Below are 18800 nucleotides of genomic sequence, written 5' to 3'. Positions count from 1 at the left end.
GGCTGCAATGGCAACCGGAGGCCTAATACTGGCCTCCCGGTCTGCCTAGCACCGAAGCCGGTCAAGATCCGCCCGGCGGCGGAGCCTGATCGGCTTCCGTAGCTGCCGGCAAGATGGCGCCGGGTCAGGAGCTGATCCGGCGTCATCAGCGGTGGAAGTCAGCTGTACTGTACAGCTGACATCCACCTGTAACGGCAGGAACCGGAGCTAGCTCCGATCCCTGCCATTAACCCCTTCGATGCAGCAATCGAAAGCGATTGCTGCATCGTAGCGGTTACAAGCAGATCGCCAGCCCTGACAGGCAATCGGGACTGGCGACTGCTGTTATGGCAACAGGAGACACAATGGTCTCCTGCTCTGCCATTACGGAAGCCGATTTAGGCCCCGCCGGGAGGCGAAGCCTAAACGGCTTGCTGTCAGTGAATGACTGACAGATCTAATACATTGCACTACATAGGTAGTGCAATGTATTAGAAAAAAAAAAATCTGACCGTTGGACCTTCAAGTCCCCTAGTGGGACTTGAGAAAAAGTGTAAAAAAAGTATAAAAAAGTGTAAAAAAAAGTGCAAAAAATAAAAGTTTGAAAACAATAAAAGTTTCAAGTAATCAAATAACACACAATCCCCCTTTTACTCTTATCAAGTCCTTTATTATTGAAAAATAATAATAAACCATATGTATTTGGTATCGCCACGACCGTAACGACCGGAGGTATCAAAATATTATATTATTTATTGCACGCGGTGAACAGCGTAAAAAAAACCCGTAAAAAACGTTACCAGAGTTTCTGTTTTTTAGTCACTTTGCCCTACAAATATTACAATAAAAAGTGATCAAAAAGTCGCACGTATCCAAAAATGGTACCTATAAAAACTATAGCTCATCCCGCAACAAACCAGCCCTCATACCGCTACGTCTATGAAAAATAAAATTAGTTATGGCTCCAATAAGTCAGGAAATAAAAAAATATGCAGTTGTGCCCGAGGAGAACATTTCTTCTGTTTCAAGAGGCGATTTATCAAGGACCTAAAATTAGGGAACCAGGAAGGGAGGGCCCAATCATATCCGATGGAAGCGACGGTGCCCGTATTATACCAGGATAATACTTTCCCAGCAAAATTCCCCAAACTACAAAGGCGCGGAGTGTGGACCAAAAGGGGGATAAGAAATGACACCATTTATCAGTGCGACACCGGCCTGTGCAGAAAGGATTGCTTCACAGCGTAACACACATCTATGGATTATTTTTATTTTTTTATACCACCTGACTATGCCCCTTATATACTCCGCCCCGCTTACATGTACCCCCACATTATAAAACACCAGCAATACTCAAACAAATATAGTACCAAGCAAAATCCGCTCTCCAAAAGCCAAATGGTGCTCCCTCGGCCCTGAACCCTACAGCGTGCCCAAACAGCAGTTTCCTTCAACATATATGGCACCGTCATACCCGTGAGAACCCTTTTAACAATTTTTGTGGTGTGTGTCTCCAGCGTCATAAGCTGGGCATGACATATTTGCCACTGAATGGCATATCTAGGGAAAAATATAAATTTTTAATTTGCACCATCCGCAGCGCATTCATTTATGGAAAAGACCTGTGGGGTGAAAATGCTCACTACACCCCTTAATAAATGCCTTGAGGGGTGCAGTTCCATAATGGGGTCACTTATCAGGGGTTTATTTTTATTATTTCACATCTGAGCCTCTGCAGTTGTGAACCAATACTTTGTAAATCGCCAAATTAGGCCTCCACTCCGCATGGTACTCTTCACTTCTGAGCCCTGTCATATGTCCAGACAAAAGATTAGGGCCACATGTAGGGTGTTTCTAAAACCGGGAAACACCGCATAATAATTAGAGAGCTGTCTTGTTATGGTGGCACAAGCCGGGCACCACATATTGGCATATCTATGGAAAAAAATCCCATTTTCACTCTGCAACATTGAGCGCACACTAATTTCTACAAAACACCTGCAGGGTTAAAATGCTTACTACACCCCTTGGTAAATGCATTGAGGGGTGTAGTTTACAAAATGGGGTCACTTCTGGGGGGTTTCCACTGTTTTGGGCCCACAGGTGCCCAGAAACCAATCCAGCAACATCTGCACTCCAAATGGCGGTCCTTCCCTTCTGAGCCCTGCCGTTTGCCCAAACAGCAGTTTATGACCACATATGGGGTATTGCCGTACTCGGGAGAAATAGCTTTACAAATGTTGGGTTCTTTTTTTCCTTTATTTGTTGAGAAAATGAAAAAATTTGCGCTAAAGCTACGTCTTATTGAAGAAAAAGGACTGTTTTTATTTTCACTGCCTAATTCTAATAAATTCTATGAAACATCTGTGGGGTCAAAATGCTCACTACACCCCTAGATGCATTCTTCAAGAGGTGTAGTTTCCTAAATGGAGTCCCTTTTTGGGCGTTTTCATTGTTTTGTCCCCTCAGGGGCTTTGCAAATGTGACCTGGCCTCCGCAAATCATTCCTGCTAAATGTGATCTCAAAAAGTCAAATAGTGCTCTTTCCCTTCTAAGCCCTGCCGTGTGTCCAAACAGCCGTTTATTACCACATGTGGGGTATTGTTTTACTCGGGAGAAATTGCTTTACAAATTTTGTGGTGCTTTTTCTCCTTTAGTCCTTCTGGAAATGAGAAAAAATTAGCTAAACCTACATTTTCTTTGAAAAAATGTAGATTATTATTTTCAGGGCCTACTTCCAATAATTTCTGCAAAAAAACTGTGGTGTCAAATCGCTCACTATACCCCTAGATAATTTCCTCAATGGGTGTTGTTTCCAAAATGGGGTCACTTGTGGGGGGTTTCCACTGTTTTGTCCCCTCAGGGGCTTTGTAAATGTAACATGGCCTCCGCAAACCATTCCTGCTAAATTTGAGTTCCAAAAGCCAAATGGCGCTCTTTCCCTTCTCAGCCTCGCCGTGTGTCCAAACAGCCGTTTATTACCACATGTGGGGTACTGTTTTACTCGGGAGAAATTTCTTTACAAATTTTATGGTGATTTTTCTCCTTTAGTCCTTGTGGAAATGAAAAAAAATTAGCTAAACCTACATTTTATTTGAAAAAATGTAGATTTTCATTTTCACAGCCTACTTGCAAAAATTTCTGCAAAAAACCTGTGGGGTCAAAATGCTCACTATACCCCTAGATAATTTCCTCAAGGGGTATAGTTTCCAAAATGGGGTCACTTGTTTGGGGTTTTCACTGTTTTGTCCCCTCAGGGGCTTTGTAAATGTGACATGGCCTCCGCAAACCATTCCTGCTAAATGTGAACTCCAAAAGCCAAATGGCGCTCTTTCCCTTCTCAGCCACGCCGTGTCTCCAAACAACCGTTTATTACCACATGTGAGGTATTGTTTTACTCGGGAGAAATTGCTTTACAAATTTTGCGGTGCTTTTTCTCCTTTAGTCCTTGTGGAAATGAGAAAAAAAATCGCTAAACCTACATTTTCTTTGAAGAAATGTTGATTTTAATTTTCACGGCCTACTTCCAATAATTTCTGTAAAAAACCTGTGCGGTGAAAATGCTCACTACACCCCTAGATAATTTCCTTGAGGTGTCTAGTTTCCCAGATGGGGTCACTTTTGGGGGATTTTGACTGTTTTGGCACCGCAAGAGCCCTTCAAACCTGACATGGTGCCTAAAATATATTCTAACAAAAATAAGGCCCCAAAATCCACTAGGTGCTCCTTTGCTTCTGAGGCCGGTGTTTCAGTCCAGTAGCACGCTACGGCCACATGTGGGATATTTCCTAAAACTGCAAAAACTGGGCAACAAATATTGAGTTGCATTTCTCTGGTAAAACCTTCTGTGTTATAAAAAAAATTGTATTAAAAATGTATTTCTGCAGAAAAATATGAAATTTGTAAATTTCACCTCTACTTTGCTTTAATTCCTGTGAAATGTTTAAAGGGTTAAGACATTTTCTAAATGCTGTTTTGAATACTTTGAGGGGTGAAGTTTTTAAAATGGGGTGACTTTTTTGGGGTTTCTAATATATAAGGCCCTCAAAACCACTTCACAACTGAACTGGCCCCTGTAAAAATAGCCTTTTGAAATTTTCTTGAAAATGTGAGAAATTGCTGCTAATGTTCTAAGCCTTGTGAGGTCATAGAAAAATAAAAGGATGTTCAAAAAACGATGCCAATCTAAAGTAGACATATGGGGGATGTTAATTAGCAACAATTTTGTGTATTATAACTGCCTGTCTTACAAGCAGATACATTTAAATTGAGAAAAATGCTAATTTTTGCAATTTTTCGCTAAATTTTGGTGTTTTTCACAATTAAATACTGAACATATCGAGCAAATTTTGCCAGTAACATAAAGTCCAATGTGTCACGAGAAAACAATCTCAGAATCGCTTGGATAGGTGAAAGCATTCCGGAGTTATTACCACATAAAGTGACACATGTCAGATTTGAAAAATGAGGCTCTGTCAGGAAGGTCAAAAGTGGCTAAAGAGGGAAGGGGTTAAACTAAATCAATCAAACAAACAAACAAACAAACAAACAAACAAACAAACAAACAAACAAACAAACAACTTTATATAAGAAAAACGTCTCTGTCTCACTAGACAGGGCACAGAGAAAATGTGTAGTTACTGGGTACATTTTATTTCGCTCTTAGGGTATGTTCACATGCTTAGCAAAAAACTTCTGAAAATACGGAGATGTTTTCAAGGGAAAACAGCTCCTGATTTTCAGAAGTTTTTTAAGCCACTCGCGATTTTCGTGCCGTTTTTCGCTGCGTTTTTTACGCCCGTTTTTGGAGCTGTTTCTTATAGAGTCTATGAAAAACAGCTCCAAAAATGGCTGAAGAAGTGACATGCACTTCTTTTTCGCTGCCGTTTTTCCAAACGGCCGCGTAAAAAATTGGCTCGTCGGAACAGAACACCATATTTCCCATTGAAATCCAATGGGCAGATCATTGGAGGCGTTCTGCTTCCGATTTTTCGACCGAAAACAGGCTGTGTGAACATACCCTTATTCTTACACTTTTCAACAGGATTCGTACCTTGATCTGAGCTTATTACCTGTAACAGCTCCTACCCACAAAAATATTCACAGATACCATATGTTTATCTGACATGTGTCTTAAACCAAATTTTTACCTACTCCGATTTGGTTTACCTGGGAAGGCCTCTCAAGGTCTCTTTGTGGTAGGCAGGTATAATAAGGTGGCACCAGTCTGCCAGGACTGTTCTGTAAGCAAATTAAACAGCTCTAACAGAATTTAGCAGCAACAGCTGTAAAACCTGGGACATACCAATTATATCTTACCAAATTGATCCTTGCAGTCTTGGAGGCATATGTGAGGCCACATACCATCAATGCACCTACCGGTTTACCTACCTTATCCATCCACGTTCTGCTAGAATCTGGTTTTCACGCCTCCGTTCCCAGTTGGACACTTCCTGTGAAGAACAATCTGTTCATCGCATAATCATTAATTAATCTTAATCAGGTAATTCAATTGAAGAAAAACATTAACAATGACATCTTTATGTTAAACATTTACATTGGGCAGTAACTAAAAGTGATACATACAAACAGATTTTTCTTCTTTTTATATATAGTTCATAGAATTTTCTGCTCTAAAATTTTCCTTTCAGAACAAAAAATGTTTTCAAATGGGAATATTCCGCTGCTGTACCTTTTATCTGACACATGCCAATGCTTAGGCAAGCTGGTCTAGAACTTTACATAAAACTAAACCTCAGTTTTTACCACAGCACTTCTTGAGTACCATTATCAACCAAGCTAACTTTGGGATAGCATCTAGAGAGCTGCTGATATCTTAATCATTGTATAAACACCAACCCAATACTTGGGAGAAAACTATTCCCCTGTCACTACACACAACTTCTGCAGTGGGGGAAATACTGGCCAGGCTTCAGGCCACCCTGAAAACAGGTCTTGGGAGAAAACAATTCCCCTGTCACTACACACAACTTCTGCAGTGGGAGAAATACTGGCCAGGCTTTAGGCCACCCTGAAAACATTTCTACACATACGAGCACATTTTCGGTTAGTTGTATTTTCTGCAGTTGCTGGAATGGGTAATCTGGTCCGGCTGCACTTTTCATAGGTACCTTTGCTGTTTTACCTATGTCATGACATGCACATATCATGCAGGCTACTACAAACCTAGTGGTGGCATTATTGAATCCAGGCATGAGCCAATTTGCTGATACCTGGCTGCACATACTTTCCTTGCCAGGTCTGTCATCTCTTACGCTCTCAATTGGCTTACCCGATGATCCAACAAAGTTCCTACTACCAATGGTAGCAAATTACATCGCCCATAATCCTTTTGCCAGGTTACAAGCCTCAGCGAGTACCTCCAGCTCCGCTTCTTGAACAGAACAAGAAGGTGAGAGTGGTCTCTGGATGATTTACCTTGTGCATCGTGACTGCCATGTATCCTGTATACTGTATACTGTATATGATAAAGTATCTCTACATTACAAATTTACATTGGAAACCCATGTTGCATATAGATAGATATTTCAAAAGGGTGGAGTTTTATTTTTCCACAATCATCTGATAATCCAGAACACTTGTAAATCTCACCCCCATCAGGTCCTATAGATGCTTGATTAATACCACAAACAAACAAAAATTATTTTACTTTCTGGAATAAAACTAACAATGTTCCGGCAATTTTCACCTCTTTCCCATCTAAATCTGTAAAGACTCATCTGTCAGTGACGTCAACTCGGCCTTCTGTGCAGATTTGCTGGAGGGGAGTGGTCTGTTACACAATACAAAAAAAACAAAACAAAAATGGACCTGATCAGTCTCTTGACTACTCCCTCCTTTTTGGACTCTGCGGAAGTAATGTAGAGTTCGAAACTACATATCTCAACATAGTAAGGTTGGGCACTCTACCTGGGGGGCACTAGTTTGGCCCCCGTAATACACAGATAACATGCAACCATTTACTTTTAAAACGTCATACATTTTCAAAAATAACATTTAGGCAGTATTATAGCACTTGTCTGCATGAGTAAAAACAAAAATAACAATTGTAATTTTTTATCCACTAAAACAGAGGGTAATATGTCTGCTAACATTAATTACTGCAAACCAATAAATTATATGTGGGAGTAGGGAACAGTAGGGGTACATACAGGGCCGCACCTACCATGAGGCGAGTTGAGCCTCTGGCCTCAAGCGACTCCCTGCAGGGTCTCAGAGGGGGCGGCATTACTGAGCTGCTGGCCGACGTTTTCACCACTTATTAGCAGCTGCAAGATGTGCTACCTCCGTAAGAGAACATCTCTCCTGTGGCACTTTAATAACCCCCCCCCCCCCCCTGACTTCCCCGTGCTCTCCACTCTTCTGTCGCTACTGTAATGCGATCCTGCTCAGTGTCGGGACGGAGAGGGCGGCGAGCAGCATGTCTGCACTGCACTGCTGCCAGCATGGAGAGGCTGAGGGGAAATCCTGCTATGGACTCACCACCTCTTCCTGATTTTCTCTGGAGTCTCCCTGCATAGCGAGAAAAGATCCATATAGGCAACTACCTGCACAAAAGGTAAATGTAATGTGTAGTGTGTACTGTATGTATGTAGTGTGTAATGTGTGTACTGTATGTGTCGCGTATGTATGTGTGTGTGTATATATATATATGGGACGTACTAAAAAGAATAAAGAAAAAAAATAAACAAAAATTCCATATAAACAGACGCTTTTGGAAATTCCTGTGCTTGATATACCTGGAATGAACAGTATATATATATATATATATATATATATATATATATATATATATATATACTTATACTATATTTATATTCATACTAGCTTTGTTCTTGTGTGGAAAAAAAGTTTTCTCATCTATCTTATCTCAATGTTCTATGCTGACCTTTGGTACAGAATGTGCAGATATAAAGAGGCTCTGTCACCAGATTATAAGTGCCCTATCACCTACATAATCTGATTGGCACTGTAATGTAGATAACAGCTGTGGTTTTTATTTTGAAACCCTCACACTCTGCCATTTCACTGTTTAGTACATTATATTAGAATATATATTGCTTCTCCAGACTATGCTGACAAATTGGCACAGCATATATGTATTTTATATTCAGTTGAATTGTTGTTTTATAAATTTTTACTTTCTAAAATCTACCTAAAAGTTGACAGGCTTAATACTTCCAGTTTTCAGATATTGCATTCAACCTGCATCTTCATTACGTGACCCCTGTGTGCTCCTGCATCATGTAACACGCATAGAAATGTATCAGTTCTGAGTCATGTGACAGCCTTTGCTGAAGCACAAGTCAGGAGGAGCTACCAGAGTACACTGCTCTCTGAAAAGCTCATCTAGGAAAAGATCATAGAAAGCACAAAAATGCCAAATGAATTTACCACATATATGACTGCGGTGCATGAGCAATTAGCATTTGATAAAGTGTTCAATCTTCTTAACATGATAGAACTAAATTAAACAAAAGTTATTTCAATGCCTCCTGTATTGCCTAAAGGAGAAGTGCATGTGTACTGCTCACAATCACATGACTCAAATAAGTCGAGTCGCTTCTCCCCTTATGTAAATCTACCCTCCCAAAGCAGACACTGAAACAGAGTTGGATTTTAATGGCCACAGCAGCCGTTTATTATTTAAATAACAATAACTTTAAATACCATAATTTTTGAATCCCCAAAAAAGGGGATACATCATAACAACAAATAACCCACTGCGACCCTATCAGGGTCATAACATTATAAACCAACCAGAATGACAGGGGCAAGTCCTTGAAGCCACCGATACTTAATTTTGGCCATCTGCCCACAAATACCTTACCCCCAGCCGTAACCCGGCCCAGGAGCACCAAATTACCTTTTTGCAGATGACCACCATATATATATAAATATATATAACCCAGCTTTCAAAAGGGGTAACACCCTAAGAAGCCGACCAATTGGGGGTGCATCCCGTGATGCATTCCCCCCCACCACTTTTTACGACCTACTTCAAGGACTCCCCCCCGCAGCTGCAATGACAATATTTAACCTCCCCCAAAGACAAATGTCAATAAGCAAATAAACTTTGACGAGAAGAACCACCATCCGCAGCAACCTTTTGCCGCGGTCAACCGATCCACATCAGGGCGGGCGGGCGGGAACATGTTCCTGCTTCTGTGTCCTGGCGAAGAGAGGGAGAGCACAAACAGGAAACAGGTACATCCCCTTCAATCCCCACCCCTTCTCACTCAAGCCCTCCTGCTGTCCCCCCCCCCCCTTTCCTCTCATAGGCCAGCCAACTCTGTGTCCCTCCCATCTATTTTAGTCATGGAGGCCTTCCCTTATTCCTTTTTTTTCTTCTTTCAGTACGGCCTCTTCTTGACTCAAATAAGTCGAGTCGCTTCTCCCCTTATGTAAATCTACCCTCCCAAAGCAGACACTGAAACAGAGTTGGATTTTAATGGCCACAGCAGCCGTTTATTATTTAAATAACAATAACTTTAAATACCATAATTTTTGAATCCCCAAAAAAGGGGATACATCATAACAACAAATAACCCACTGCGACCCTATCAGGGTCATAACATTATAAACCAACCAGAATGACAGGGGCAAGTCCTTGAAGCCACCGATACTTAATTTTGGCCATCTGCCCACAAATACCTTACCCCCAGCCGTAACCCGGCCCAGGAGCACCAAATTACCTTTTTGCAGATGACCACCATATATATATAAATATATATAACCCAGCTTTCAAAAGGGGTAACACCCTAAGAAGCCGACCAATTGGGGGTGCATCCCGTGATGCATTCCCCCCCACCACTTTTTACGACCTACTTCAAGGACTCCCCCCCGCCAAAGCGAAACAGGCCTTGACCACCTCACGCCTGCGAGCTCCTCCACACTCCCACCACTCGCTCAATTCCATCGGTCAAAGCCAGACTCCACATATCCATCCCCACCTCATTGAGGTGCACACCGTCCTCTCTCCAGTAGCTGCCTGTCCCAGCCTCCAGATCCCAGTGGCGCACCGCAACCCCACCATTACGCGTCACGAAGCTCGATATGGCCCTATTAGCCTTAATGCGAGCCTTGTTAATTTTTCCCACAGAACGGGCCATCCGCCAGTTCTTCCTAGGGACCATCTCAGACCACACCGTCACCAATTTAGGATAAGTTGCCCATAAGCAGAGCAAATCATGCTTGACGTCCCGTACCAACTCCCGGAAAGGGCGTATACCCAAATCGTTGCCTCCCACATGCAACACCAGTACCTCCGGCGCCCTGTCAAGCAGTACAAAATTGTGAAACTCGGGCAATACCCTGTTCCATGTCATTCCCCGTATACCCATCCACCTCACAACCGCCGCGTCCCGCGGAATCCTGAGCTGTCGACCGTCCGGCCGTACATCCGCGCGAAGGGCACCCCAGTACACAAAAGAATGTCCCATAATCCACACCATGAGTCACGGCCTGCAAAACAAATGAAGAACATACACGCACCACCTCTTGCTGCCGCGTACCATTAATACTCAGGCGGAAACGCACGCACCCGGAACATGCTATACATCAATATATCACAACATGTTCAAGCGCACATAAGAACGGAAACGCGCCGACTCCCAACGCCCTATCCGCTGCACGCCTTCATCATCTAAACCCCATCTCACCGCCTCCGTCGCTGCCCCTATACGGAAAGAATGAGACGAGTATTGCTCTGCCTACACCCCGCTAGCCACCAGACACTTTCTGAAAACCAAAATAAACTGATACCGCGACAGAAACGAGCCATCCTCGTGCCGCAGCAACGGCCCGTCTGAGAGATCTAAACCTGCCAAGTACTCCTTGACACACAACACTGGACAAACCGGATTCTTTGGGACCGCCAGCAAAACCACTCGACGTCCTGCCCCTCCTTGGTCCGTTTTGGACCTTCGCAACACTATCTCCACCCTGTCTTCATACAAATCGACATTATCCTGCAACAAGCCCCCCGCTCTCACCGAACTGGGGGAAACCAATTCCCCTACCCGAAAAGCTCCAAAAAAGGCTAACGCAAAAGCCAACCGGAAAAGCTTGCTCTCATACTCTGAACGACACACCTGCCGCACCACCACCTCCAGGGAACACAACAATTGAAATGACACGGGACGCCTCTTATCCCTCACGACTACACCCCGTCTCAGCCCTTTCAATGCCTGGCCCACCAAAAACCGCTTCGTGATATCTGCCAACCCCCGTAACTTACAACCGAAAGCAATGGCCGCCACGAAGCGATTAACCTTAGCGACCGTGCAACCCCGGGCGAACGCATCCCCCAACCAAAACAGCAAGGCCACCATCCTATCATCATCCGAGCACACATCTCCCAAAGATCTCACCCACTCCTCCCATTGCCTCCATCCAACCGCATACGACGACCACGTCGCACTGGCCAGTGAACGTTTAATCAATGCACCTGCCGCCTGGATACCAGCTCCCACAGATGACTGGGACAGTCCACCCCTGTTAACTCCGCGTCCGGGACCAGCTGCCGGAAACGATCCCACTGCGAGCGAGAAAGCGCGTCAGCAATACAATTCTCTACCCCGGGAACATGCACCGCCACCACCCATGCATTTAAACTCAAACAGGAAAGCACCAACTGACGCAACAAGCGAACCACTGGAGGGGACGACGCCGAAGTATTATTTATAGCCATCACCACCCCCAAATTGTCGCAATGAAAACGCACTTTTTTGTCCCGGAACCTGTCTCCCCAAATGGTGACCGCCACCACGATGGGAAACAGTTCGAGTAGGGCCAAGTTACGCGTCAGTCCCGCCTCCACCCATGCAACCGGCCATTTTCCCGCGCACCATTGACCTTTAAAGAACGCCCCGAACCCCACCGCCCCAGACGCGTCAGTGAACAATTCCAAATCGAAGCTATCTAATGCCCGGGACATCCAAAGAGAGCGCCCATTATACTGTGCCAGAAAATGGAGCCAGACCTGTAAATCTTCCCTGTGCTCTGCAGCCAGACGAATGAAATGATGGGGTTCCCGAACCCCCGCCGTCGCCGCTGCCAACCGCCGACAAAAAACCCTGCCCATCGGCATGATGCGGCAGGCAAAATTCAACTTCCCCAATAAGGACTGCAATTCACGTAGCGTAATTTTCCTAATCCGACACGCTCGCTCCACTACCAACCGCAAATCCCCCAACTTATCCTCCGGCAATCTGCACTCCATTGCTACGGAGTCGATAGTAATTCCCAAAAAACAAATGGTCGTCACCGGACCCTCAGTTTTTTCCACAGCCAAGGGTACACCGAACTCCCTTGACACCCAATTGACCGTCTCCAACAAATTTGCGCAAACCCCCGAACACGACGGGCCAACGCACAAGAAATCGTCGAGATAGTGAATAACTGATTCCACCCCCGCGACCTCCCTGACTACCCATTCCAAAAAAGAACTAAACACCTCAAAGTACGCGCACGACAACGAACAACCCATGGGAAGGCATCGATCAATGTAATAATCCCCTTCCCAATAACATCCCAAAAACCTCTGGCTGTCCGGATGAACCGGCAACAAACGAAACGCCGCTTGAATATCAGTTTTTGCCATCAGAGCCCCTCTTCCGTAACCACGTACCAACGCTACCGCCGCATCAAACAACGTGTAGACCACAGAACAGAGATCCTGATCAATGCCATCGTTAACCGACGCCCCCTTCGGGAAGGACAAATGCTGAATAAGCCGGAATTTGTTACCTTCTCGTTTTGGAACCACCCCTAACGGTGACACCACCAAACCTGGAACTGGGATCGTGCTAAAGGGGCCCGCCATTCTGCCCAGATCAATCTCCTTCCGGATTTTTTCCGAGACTACCCCCGCATGCTGATATGCCGACTTAAGGTTGCGCTGCGTGAAAGGGACCTCATGCAAAGGGGGCGGAATAACGAAACCGTAACCAAAACCTAAACTAATCAACCGCGCCCCCTCCTTATTGGGGTACCTACTTAGAAAGGGGGCCATCTTTATGAGTTTCACCGGAGTCTCCCCCATAACCAGACGCACCGCTGGCTCCCCCTTGTCGTTTACCCTTCTTAAAACATTTAGACGCTCCATGTGACTGCCCGCTGCAATGTGAACACGCATGCTTGAATTTACACGTCGCTCCAAATTTGCACTGCCCCTCATTGAACTGCCAACACGTCCCAAATTTTGAACCTGAGGCCTGACTACCCCCGCCGGAAGTTCCTGCTGCATTCCCGCTCCCGGGAAAGGACTGCCCCTGCTTATAAAGTGCCGTCACTTTCAACCATAAGGCTATGTCCTTATGGTCCCACCGTATATTCGGCCGCACCGCTTTCCTCTGCCGAAACTGCTCATCGTAACGAAGCCAGGCCTGGCCCCCATAAACCCGATGCGCCTCCCCCACCGCATCCAAATAACAAAACAAGCCGGAACAATTATCTGGCGCCTTTTCCCCAATAACGCTCGCCAAAATTGCAAAAGCCTGCATCCAATTGACGAACGTTTTTGGAATCAACCTGTACCGTCTCTTTTCTTCCTCATCCTTTTTTGTTTCATCCCGCTTCACCTTATCTAAATTAAACTTCTCCAGCGGAAGCAAGGAAAAAATCTCCACATACTCGTCCTTCCAAATCCTTTCCTTTACCTCCTGCTTTAAATGCGCCCCTAACGGGCCCTCATAACAAACATAAACCTCCCCGCGCGCACGATCATCAAGACGCACCCTATCAACCTCCTTTGGCGAGTCTGTTTGAACCGCCGCCGCCACTGCCACCGCTGCCCCGGCATTCAACCCCCCACCGTTTTGACGAACCGGAGCGCTTCCAACACTGCCCCCCCACACCGCGGCCGGCGCCACACCTGACGATTCTTGGGAAGGGGAACCACCTAGCCGCCCCACTAACACTTTTAAACATCCCACTAACTCCGCCAAACTATCCCCCGCACCCGCCTGTAGCGACGGGACCCCCGACTCCGCCGTGACGCCCACCGCCTCGACACCCTCTACACCGATACCCGACATCAATAAAGCTGGAAATGGTAACGTAGGTGTCAACTCACCAGGCTGCCCAGGGGCTGTGAACCCGTCAGCCGGACCCCCATGTCCACGTGGAGAGGCCCGCCGCTCACCGTCCTCCAATGCTCCGGACTCCCTCTGGCGCTGTCCGCATTGGCAATGTGTGCACGGGGAATTCCGATTTTCATCTGAGTAAAGGGGGGGTGACATCGCATCATCCAATTGGCCGAGGTCCAGTTCATGCCTCATCCGTCCCGCTGAACCAGCTCCAAGCTGTTCCGTCCCTGGCACTCCAACCACCGACCTCATCCTGCGACCTCTGTTCGTTTCCACCTCGACGACACCATGAGCCGACCCTCTGGCTGGCACATCACCATGCAGGGTCGCCGTTGCCCTTCCGCCACGTGCTGAAGAAGGAGAGGATGTGACCGGAAGTGAAGGCCGCGTCCTCCTTGCCGCTGCCGCCGGGCGCTGCCGCGTTTTGGGATTCCTCCCAGGACCAGACGAAAGAGCAGCGGCAGGCCGCCCTGGTGTCTGGCCTGCAGGGTCCACTGATGGGCTCCTCTTGCGCCGCCGCGCCCGCGGGATGTCTTCAGGACTCAGCCTTGCGGGCGGGCGCGAGCGCCTCGTGCTGCGCGTCACGCCGGGAGTGCCAGCCCTGGCCTGAGTCATGGGGGAAACGGGCTCTCCTCTTCTCCTGCCCGACCCCCTGGTACGCCGGTCCTGTACCTCGGCCTGCTCCAGCAGCCCCGCGACCACCGGCATGACAGAGCGCTCCCCGCTTGCTCCAGCCGACTCTGCTCGCTCCTGGACCGGAGCGCCCGATTGTCCCTGCAGCAGCGTCGCTACTCGTGCTCCGAGCCATCCAGGACCCTGAGAGGCTGCCGCGGCCCGCAACAGCTCCATAGCCTCCTCATCAGACGCAGCAGGGGTAACAAACATGTTCCTGCTTCTGTGTCCTGGCGAAGAGAGGGAGAGCACAAACAGGAAACAGGTACATCCCCTTCAATCCCCACCCCTTCTCACTCAAGCCCTCCTGCTGTCCCCCCCCCCCTTTCCTCTCATAGGCCAGCCAACTCTGTGTCCCTCCCATCTATTTTAGTCATGGAGGCCTTCCCTTATTCCTTTTTTTTCTTCTTTCAGTACGGCCTCTTCTGGAAAGGGCACATTAAATGGATTTCAAGTATGATCAGTATAGATGGGTTTGCAAACGTTCACGTTCATGTGGCATCCCAGATTAAACACTTGCCTACTGTTATTAAACAATACTACTACCTTAAAAATCCTGATGGAGTGAAAAAAAGAAACCTTGTCTGGTTTCAAGAAACATGAATATTATCTAAGGGAATCAACAGAGATCAACAGATTAGGCCTCATGCACACGAACGTAAAAACGCCTGTAATTACGGGCTTACTGGAAGGTGCCCGTGCCGTTGAAAAATATAGAAAATGTCCTATTTCAGGCCGTAATAACGTCACGGGCAGGCCCAAAGAAGTCTATGGGCTCCCGTAATTACGGGTGGCTACGTGTGTGCACCCGTAATTACGGGAACGTTGCTAGGTGACGTTGGGGGATAGACAATGTCCAGGGTGCTGAAAGAGTTAAACGATCGGCAGTAACTCTTTCAGCACCTTGGACAGTGACTACCGATCACAATATAGATCAACCTGTAAGACGTTCATACTTACCCAGAACTCCCTGCGTCCGGCCTCCTGGGATGAAGTTTCAGCCCATGTAACCGCTGCAGCCAATCACAGGCTTCAGCGGTCACATGGAATGCCGCGTCATCCAGGGAGGTCGGGCTGGATGTCGAAAGAGGGACGCATCACCAAGACAGCGGCCGGGTAAGTATGAATTTCTTTTACTGCGGAAAGAGCTGCCCCTTCTCTCTATCCTGCACTGATAGAGAGGAGGGCAGCCGATTACTACAGTGCAATTTTGCAGCGAAAACGTGCCCGTAAATACAGGTGGAATACTGGTGACACCGGACCCGTATTTACGGGCACGGGTCCGTAAATACTGGTGAAATACGGGTAGAATACGTGTGACCAAGGACCCGTATTTACGCCAGTATTTACGGGAGGAAAAAAATACGTTCGTGTGCATGAGGCCTGTATGACATTCACTATTTGGTGATGAAAAACTACATAGGCCCTCAGCCCATGGTAATCGGAAGTTTTCCCAGCGACCCTTTATTCCTACAATGAAAGCAGTTCACTGCTGCCAATTATTTTTTTTTAAATCAAAGGATTATAAAAAGACATATACCAGTTTGTTAACAAATATGTCACAATCTGACAACCAACATATTCCTCTGGCTTTACCATGTGATCTAAAACAAGTTAAAAGTTTGGGCTTCAAAATAAATCAGGAGAGAAAAATGAGTAATGATTAAATCTTTTGTCTACTTGAGCTTTGTAACCAATTGGAGTCATTTGTTATTAGAATTCAAATGTTTCCAGAACTTACTGTATTGTTTGGTCATCCTGACATAATCAAAGAGGCTTGCACACTTAGGCTGGATTCACATGTTCGGTCCGTAAATGACGGAACGTATTTCGGCCGCAAGTCCCGGACCGAACACACTGCAGGGAGCCGGGCTCCTAGCATCATAGTTATGTACGACGCTAGGAGTCCCTGCCTCGCTGCGGGACAACTGTCCCGTACTGTAATCATGTTTTCAGTACAGGACAGTAGTTCCACGGAGAGGCAGGGAGTCCTAGCATCATACATTATTATGATGCTAGGAGCCCGGCTCCCTGCAGTGTGTTTGGTCCGGGACTTGCGGCCGAAATACATTCCGTCCTTTACGGACCGAACATGCTCGTGTGAATCCAGCCTTATTGATTTTTCCTGTCAAGATCCTACTTTACCACAGTTGCTATCATATGATACAACTTTCAACATTGGAGACTTTTATCTGTCTCCATTAGTTATGAGAAATGTAGCACTGGTAAGTGATCCAATATTCCCTGTTGCATTCCTTCTTCATGTAAAAAAAATCATGAAGGATCATGAATATTTTTTAAATGAAATTCTCAACAAGCTGAACTGCACAAATATAACATTTGTGCCCCTTGTTACCGATAGAGAACCAGGAATTATAAGCGCACTGGAGAAAAACTTTCCTCAAATAAAAAATGTGCACTGTGTTAATCACATATTAAAGGGAATGTGTTGCCAGCTAAACATGTTTTTTTTTTTTTTAGTTAAACAATTAGTGTGTAGGTGATTAAACATTGTTCTAATTTTTTTTATTTTTTTCACGAGTCAGGAAATATTATAAATTGGATTCAATTTATAATATTTCCCAGCACTGGTCACTAGATGGAGCAATTCCCAAAATTGCAGCATTGCATGTGGTAAAGCAACCACATTGCTTTATGCTGCAAAATTGGGAAAAAATCCCTCGCTCTGGTGAGCTCTCAGAATCCCCCCCTCCTTTATCCTGGCTAGTGCCGGGAGAAACGAGGGGTTTGAACGGTCTAACCTCCTACACTGTGTGTCGCCATTTTTTGAGCTAACACACAGTGTAGAAGGTTTACATACACTAGTAAAACACACTGAAACACGAACATACATAGAAATCACTTACCTGCTCCAGTCGCCGCCGCTCCCTCCGGTCCATCCGCTCCGTCTGCTGCCGCTGCTCCATGTGCACAAGTCCGGAAGCCGCGACCGGAAGTAGTAATCTTACTGCCCGGCCGCGACTTCCGGTCAACAGGAAAATGGCGCCGGACGGCGCGCATTTCAAATCGGACTGTGTGGGAGCGGCGCATGCGCCGTTCCCACACACACGGCGTACACCATAGTGGATGGAACGGGCCCCGTTCGCAGTCCCTATGGGACTGGAGCTGCCGTATTCCATGTCTGTATGTGTCGTTAATCGACACATACAGAAATGGAAAAAAAAATGGCAGCCCCCATAGGGAAGAAAAAGTGTAAAAATAGAAAAAAGTAGCACACAAACACACAAATAAATATAAACGTTTTTAATAAAACCCTAACATAAAACTGATATAAAAAAAAAAATGTTGGTGACACTGTTCCTTTAAGAGATGTTGCTACATGGATTCAAAATCATGGTGGCAAGAAAGACGATCTAAAGGTCCTTAGGGATCATATGATTCAGCTTATTAATTCCAATTCTGCTGAGGACTTCCACCAAAAATATGAGCAATACAGCAAAATGTGGAGCAAAGCATTTAAAATGTACTTTGATCACCAATTCAAGAGCACTTTATCCAAAACACTCAACCAATTTCTTTACTGATCAGTTTGCTGTATTTCAAAAAGATTGTACAGCAACATCAAACATTAGTGAAAGCTTCGACAAAATGGTGAAAGAAGAAACTGAATGGAAAGAATTACCTGTGGATGCACTAGTACTTACAATGTACCACATGCAATGTTTTTATCTTTTTGAATTTCAGCGAGCATATTGTAACATGGGGCAATACCATGTGAAAGAACAGTTTTCACATTTCCTTAAGCACTGCAGTGATATAGAATTTCCAAAGATTTATGAACTTGAAAAAATTGTTGAAGCTATTAAAGGCAAAGCTCCAGCTTCTGTTTTCACTGTAGATAAAAGGAAACAATTACAGAATGACACAGAAATCATTAGCTGGAATAATTGTTAATTCTGGAGGTGTTTCTCTTTGTGCTCAGTCATCTACTTTTACAGTCAGAGACTTCAAGGGCCCTAAAGTACAAGCTGTAATACCTGCACCAGAACCAATGTGCTCCAGTGTCAGTACTGGCAA

At 45.6% G+C, this 18800-nt stretch overlaps 1 protein-coding gene across 1 annotated transcript in view; it reads left to right on the top strand.

Annotated features, from left to right (window-relative positions):
- The first annotated feature begins 7424 nt into the window (after nt 1-7424).
- Nucleotides 7425-18800, top strand: part of LOC142661484 (NXPE family member 1-like) — a 310202-nt gene continuing 298826 nt past the window's right edge. Inside the window, exon 1 of the mRNA XM_075838885.1 lies at nt 7425-7558. The gene's annotated coding sequence lies outside the window, so the exon portion shown is untranslated. The remainder of the gene's footprint in view (nt 7559-18800) is intronic.

Source organism: Rhinoderma darwinii, chromosome 10 (genome assembly GCF_050947455.1).
Source record: "Rhinoderma darwinii isolate aRhiDar2 chromosome 10, aRhiDar2.hap1, whole genome shotgun sequence".
Taxonomy (NCBI): domain Eukaryota; kingdom Metazoa; phylum Chordata; class Amphibia; order Anura; family Rhinodermatidae; genus Rhinoderma; species Rhinoderma darwinii.
The sequence above is the reverse complement of the archived record's forward strand: the minus strand, read 5'-3'. Positions and strand labels throughout refer to the sequence as shown.